Genomic DNA, 6,764 nt, shown 5'->3' on the forward strand with positions numbered 1-6,764 from the left:
TGGGATATATAAGTTCTGGAAAGGATGTGTCTAGTATCCATTTAGATTGCCACAAGTACCAGAGAGTTGCAAGAATGTGGAATTATAGGGAGCATTTATCATACTGTGGCATTATATTATCTCGTATTTACTTCTGTTAGTCTGTCTCACCGTAATATCCAGATCCTTCTTTCTGCTATACGGATTCTTAGAAAGGCATGAGACTCTCAGTAAGAGTGATGGAAGTGACAGTGACAGAAGAAAATGCAAAGATAAATGAAAACCCTGCACAGGCAGATTGTGTTAGAGAGTTAGGCTTATTATCTGTTATCATTAAAATAACTATATTTTATCCATTTATAATGTGACCAAACTGAAGCTAACTTGAAAGTAAAGTACGATGACACACAGAAAATGGGATTTTCTGAAGTGTCCTCTGTGGTCTGAGTGAGTAGTTTTGATAATTCCAAATAATTTCTAATGGATGCTGAAATAAACCTAAAAGCAGTAATAAATGAGTTCTTTTCTCATTGGGACGCCTTCCAATCACAGTTATACCTGTGTTGTTACAAATGATCAGTGATTCTGAGTACTCACCAAGAGGCAGTTGGTTTTTTTTGGTTTTGGAGAGTGAATGCTAAATGTCTGCCTGATGCCAACAGAAAAATTGAGTAGGACAAAGGATGGCACACAAAATTCCCTCTTATTTCTGAAGACATTGGTCTGAAGGAGGCCTACAAGGATGTTGGGGAGGGGCTATTCATCAGGGACTGTAGTGACAGGACAAGGGGTAACGGGTTCAAACTCAAACAGGGGAAGTTTAGATTGGATATAAGGAAGAAATTCTTTACTGAGAGGGTGGTGAGGCACTGGAATGGGTTGCCCAGGGAAGTTGTGAATGCTCCATCCTTGGCGGTGTTCAAGGCCAGGTTGAACAAAGCCTTGCGTGACATGGTTTAGTGTGGGGTGTCCCTGCCCATGGCAGGGGGGTTGGAACTAGATGATCTTAAGGTCCTTTCCAACCCTAACTATTCTATGATTCTATGATTCTATGAATGAACACAGTTTGCAGCTTAGCTTTTGCCGAAATGGTTTTGCACAGGGATTTCTCCCACCAAGATGTGTGCAAGATCACAGAATCATAGAATCGCAGAATGGTTTGGGTTGGAAAGTATCTTAAGATCGCCTAGTTCCAACCCACCTGCCATGGGCGGAGAGCACCCACTAAACCATATCACCCAAGACTCTGTTCAACCTGACCTTCAACACTGCCAGGGACGAAGCATTCACCACTTCTTTGGGCAATCTGTTCCAGTGCCTCAGCACCCTCACAGTAAAGAATTTCTTCCTTATATCTAACCTAAAATTCCCCTGTTTAAGTTTGGGCTCATTACCCCTTGTCCTATCACTACAGTCCCCGGTGAAGAGTCCTTCTCCAGCATCCTTGTAGGCCCCCTTCAGATACAAAAATAACTACTTTTATTTTTTTTAGGACTCATAGGTCCTATCTCTGCTTCCTCTTAACACCAACCATCAGACTGGCCCCTGGCGTTCCCTTTCCTTTCAGCTCTTCAGGTAGGGGAATGCAGAGCCGGGTGGGCCCCAAATCTGATACAAGAGGGCACCTAAAAAGCATAGGTGGAATTAAGGAAGCTGGTTCTGCGATTTGCACCTTCACTCCTCAGGCATGGAGCGTATCAAACACATGAGCTTCCTCCAGTTTTTACTTTCAAAATTCAATCAGGCTCTGTGCAAAATTTGGTTATGGCTGTCACTTTCCCCCTAAATGTAACAGGGAAATAAGAACCTTCCACCTCTTCCCTCATTTATAATATCCATTTGGGTCAGAGTGCTCACACAGAAGTGATAGAATTAGGCCAGTTATCTTCTTCACCTGAGACTATTCAAACTCAGATCCTATTTCTGTAGTGCAGTAGTGAGGCCCACTAGCAGGGAGAAGGGCAAACTATTTCCCAGGGCCGGCTCTGAAGTCCTTTTCTATGTTTTGCATTACACAAAGACAAAGGTGGTAGCTTTCCCATGTGAGTAGCTCAGTATGTTGGGTGCTGTGCTGGCAGGTGTCTGTTGTACTTCCTTGCCAATTTTAGCAGCCTCATGCTCGCCAGCATAACACAGGCTGTTTGGGGCCTCAGTACTATGTTTTGCAGGGCAGGATGTTCCAGATCTGGGCATAGATAGCAAAGTCTTGTTTAAGATGCCCAAAATATTTATGCACAAAAAAAGGGACCTGAAGAGGACGAACCGACTGATCCCCTTTCATATTGATTTTTGCTCTTCGGGGAAGTTAAATCAAGACTGAATAAGTCAAATTGAGCCAACTAAGTTCAAGATTTGACAATAGCACTGACAAATGCTGGCAGTACCTATATTACCTATAGGCATTATCTATATTCTCTGGTACATGGGGTGTCCTATGGGACTGCAGGACGGGGAGAATACTGCTTCTCCTCATTCCCCAGCTGTTGTCCTTTCATGAACATTATAATTTCTCTGCCTCCTTCAACTAATCCCTAAAATTTCTTAGCAATCATTTCTGAGACAACTCTCTGGATTTCTTCCTGGGTTTTTTTGTTGTTGTTTACCCTCACTTTAAAATTCTTGTTGTTTCCAGTAGCCTAGAGTGAGAAATTTTAGTAATTTGTGTTAAAAGGGAAATAGGATTAGAAAACGAACAGGATTTTTCACACACCTTAAATAATGGAATATCACTGAGGGACTCTGGATGCAGAAAACATTAAATAAAAGGAAAGGGACAAACCAGGCTTTTCAAGGCTTTAGTTAAGTACTTATCAGGAAAGAGAAGTTGCCTTCTCTGCTCTGAAAAAGAGCACATCCCCCATCTGATGGCAGTGTAAAAGAAGGGCCTGGCCCAAGTTATGTTGCTGTAGCATAAGCAATAAAGATGGAAATGAACTATTATATTAGCAGCCTCTCCCAACAAAATTACCTACATCCACCTCTGGCTTTCTACTTGCAATTCACAGGCAACATGCTTCAATGCTCTGCCTGTGAATGAAAGGCTTACATTTCAGAAAGGACATGTAGTACCTGTTGCCAGCAGAAATTATAAAGGTAACAGGCTTTCCCATATGAAGACACACTCCCATCACGATTTTATAATCACTGCTTTATTTTAAAAAGCAAAAAACCTCCTCCTCCCTTGCAGTATGGCTGCAGGATCAGATGCTGATATTAAAAGCTGCATTACTCATTTGGCCTTTTTTCCTCATCTTTATTCCTCATCTTTCTAACATGAAACCTACACAGTACTCTGAATTTAGAAAACCGAAATGCTGTAGTAAATAAAAAAATGACCTTTTGTTCTCATTAAAAACCACATGGAACACCTGCATGCCGACCCCTTGAAGAGGAGGAGTCCTGTGTGAGGCTGCACAGCCATAGGGAAGCAGCTGCCTGGGCTGAAGGTGGAATATGAAAGGCAGTTCATAACATGGTCTTAATGTCACTGTATCTGATTTTCCCCCAGTGGTATTTTCCTTTCTCAGGGGAGAAGTGCCTCGGTACTGCCCTTGCAACACATGCCCATAGCATCTCATAGAAGGGAGTCTTTGCTCTCTTTATCTCCTGCCTCTTCTAGCACAGACTCAAAGCCTGCTGAATTGGTGCAGGCATTGCCATGGCTTCGGGAAGCTTAGGTCTGGCTCTGCAGAGGTGGAGGCTCAAGTCCCTACCGTGACTTTTATTACTATTATTGTTATAAAACTGGTTATTTAGTTTATTTTTCTGGCAGATCTCTGCTGGGATGACAAAGGTCTGATGTTCAGCCCTGATTTCTGTGATCAACAGAAGACCTTACTGCATAACCCAGCTATTGCTATTCTTTCTGTCACTGATTATTTATTTATTTGTAGCCACAGGATGGAGATCTGTAAGAATAAACAAACATTCTCTAATGATGGAAACTGTTCCTGCAGGAAGGTGGACTGCTTTTTAAGAAGAAAAGGAGGGAATTGACAGTCATCAAAGAGATGCTGTAAGGGGGATTTGCAAAGAGAGCAAGATGATCTGTATCTCCACTTCACCCAGTTTTGTGCTTATGTATGAGAGGCAGGCTGCAGCCAGCTTCCTCCTCCATGCTGGAGAGCTGGAGGTCAGCCCAGATCTTTCCTTGGCTGAAATGGCCTCTGTCACAGCATGAGAAAGGTGGAGTAGGGTTTGATCTTTCCCTTGTGTCCTTCAGCATCACTAGACTGGAGATTACTCTCAGACTGCAAAGAAGCCAGGGAAGGAGCCCAAGCCATGCAGGGAGGCAGGAGTAGAAGAGCCATTTCTCTTCCCTAATAATACTTGTGAAATAATTCATAAGAAGCCATCTGATTTCATATATTTGCTTACATAAAATGTTCTCCTGAAACCAGTTTTGATTAAAAAATGCAAAGAACCACTTTTATTAAGTGCTAAAGAAATACTTTATTATTGGTGATACCCAAATAATTGAAGCCGTTTGGAATGCACACCATAAAAGTACTGCTGGTTACAAGAAATATCTCCTGTTCTTCATAACACACAACCCCCTCCCCCATCTGAGATGACACAGTGATGACTTCGAAAGCATGTCTTTGTCTTTTCCTATCATGAGAAAACCTGAACACAGAAATTTTTCGTTTTCATGAACAGGCACAGTCAGATTACTTCTTGGTTACCTACATAACACATAAACAGGCCAGAGTCCAGAAAGTTTATCTGCATGCAAAAGTATTCTATATCTCGAGCAGTCCCACCCTATTTTAAAATTGCAAACACTTTCACTCTGTTTTGAGCAAAACGGCCTGAGATTTTTCTTAGCTGGCACTTGCTGGAGAGTGCAATTCTATCTCTGATGCTCAGACTGCTCTGTCATATCACCTTGAAAGCAAATAGAAAAAGAAGTTACGTCCTTGAGCAGGAAACATAAGAAATGTGAACTAAAGAAGACAAGTTAATCAGGTTTTGATTTGCTAAGCTATAAGAAGAAAAAAAAAGAAAAATCTGACTGTTTGTCTGTCCAGTCATCTCATTCTCTCAGTGTTTTAAGGCGCTTGGATTTTACCTTGGCAAACCAAACTCAGATCAGTGCTACAAAATTAAATGTAAAGAAATAAATACAAGGAACTTAAATAGAAGGAAAGCTACACAATTTGAACAGAAAAAAAAAAAAAAAAAAACAAAAACCAAAAAAACCAGCAGATAAAAACCTGCAAGATTAAGTGCAAAAAAGTATCAAAAATAATTTGAAAGAAGATGTTTTAAAATTGCCGTGACAGCAGCCTTTCAACTGTGTGCTGAAGAAAGAGGAAACTTACTAATGATGCTCCTGATATTTCTGCTCTCAGAGTCTAGAGTTCTGGCTTCAGCTTCAAAGGGAATGATACTCACACCTCCTATGCACAATATAAAGCTCTCTTCATGCTCAGCCTACAAAGCAACAGGTAACTATGCTCTTTCATGTGGACCAGAACATATGTGAAGGAAAACTTCCTGCTGCAATGAGCTCAGCTCAGATTCCTATGCCCTGGCGAGGAAAGGCTCTTTTCTGGATCTCTCTGCAGCTGCTGAATACAAAGCTGCTTGTTCACACCGTGGCTGGGAGCACGCTGATGTGCTCTCAGCATGTAGGCTGTTTATCTGGTGTGAATGGCTTCATCTCCCTGACATCAATGGAGATTCAGCCACTTATCCCAGCAGAGGGTTTGAGCTAACACATTCATTCTTCCCCAGGGAGGGTGCAGGGTGGCTCGTCCAGCCAAATCTGAACTGACTTTAGGCTTCTTCATCATAGCAATTTTAGAGGCAAAACCTTTAATATTTTACCCGGCTATTTGACATGTAGTGTCCATGGGATCAGGACCAGAAATATTGACAGTGTAACATGGGCAGCAAAGCTGATGTGTTTTCCCTTTCTCGGTGCTGTGCTACCGTGACTACTCTCCTGTTATGTCTGAGTTTAAAGCTGGCTGAGGGCTACTGCATGAGTCTGTGCTCACCCTTGACTGCTCAGTGATCCCAGGGTTGCGGTGGCTCCTGTGAGAGCATTTGGCCATCAGGTAATGGTGCTGTATGACACACCTGCCCATTTTAAGCCTGCAAGGCCATATTTGTGCAGTCAATGGAGATGAAGTAAGGAGTGAAATTTTTGTAAAACATATTTTTGCTGAACTTCTGTTTTTGCATGAGCAAAATTACTGTAAAATTGCAGTATTTTTGGAAAATTGTCTCCCACTCAAAAAACTGAGTAATTTTTTTTCACTTCTGTGTGAGATGCTTTCACAGAAACTTTTGAAGCAGAGAGATAGTAATTTTTTCTTGCTTTACTTTTGTTCCATTTGGCAATTATTTATCACATGGTCTAGCTTACAGTTCTCTGATTCTCTTGCATTAAGAAAGGGAAGAACAATCAAGCTGACTTTTTCACAAGGGTAAGTTATAGTGCGAATCTTTCTGCCACATAGCAAGGTGGTAATTAACTCCTCCCTTTTTAATAGTCAAAGCCAAAGCAGGACCTGGCTAATGTGATTCACAAATGATAGTATATTTCCTTTTCATTATCAATAAGCACTGTGCTTAGATGAGTGTTTAATATGTCACATTTACATAACATACCCTTTCATATCTATAGCTATTTGACTGCATTTTCTCATCTCTGAGGTATGTGTGCTGCACACTTAAATTTTTTTAGCATCCTCCTTGCTTTGATCTGACAAGGCTGCCTTTCCCTGGGAGTGCTTTCATTGCCCTTTTTCTTTTTGTGCTGAATTCCTTACAAT

This window comes from Psittacula echo (assembly GCF_963264785.1).
Source record: "Psittacula echo genome assembly, chromosome: 3".
Classification (NCBI taxonomy): Eukaryota; Metazoa; Chordata; class Aves; order Psittaciformes; family Psittacidae; genus Psittacula; species Psittacula echo.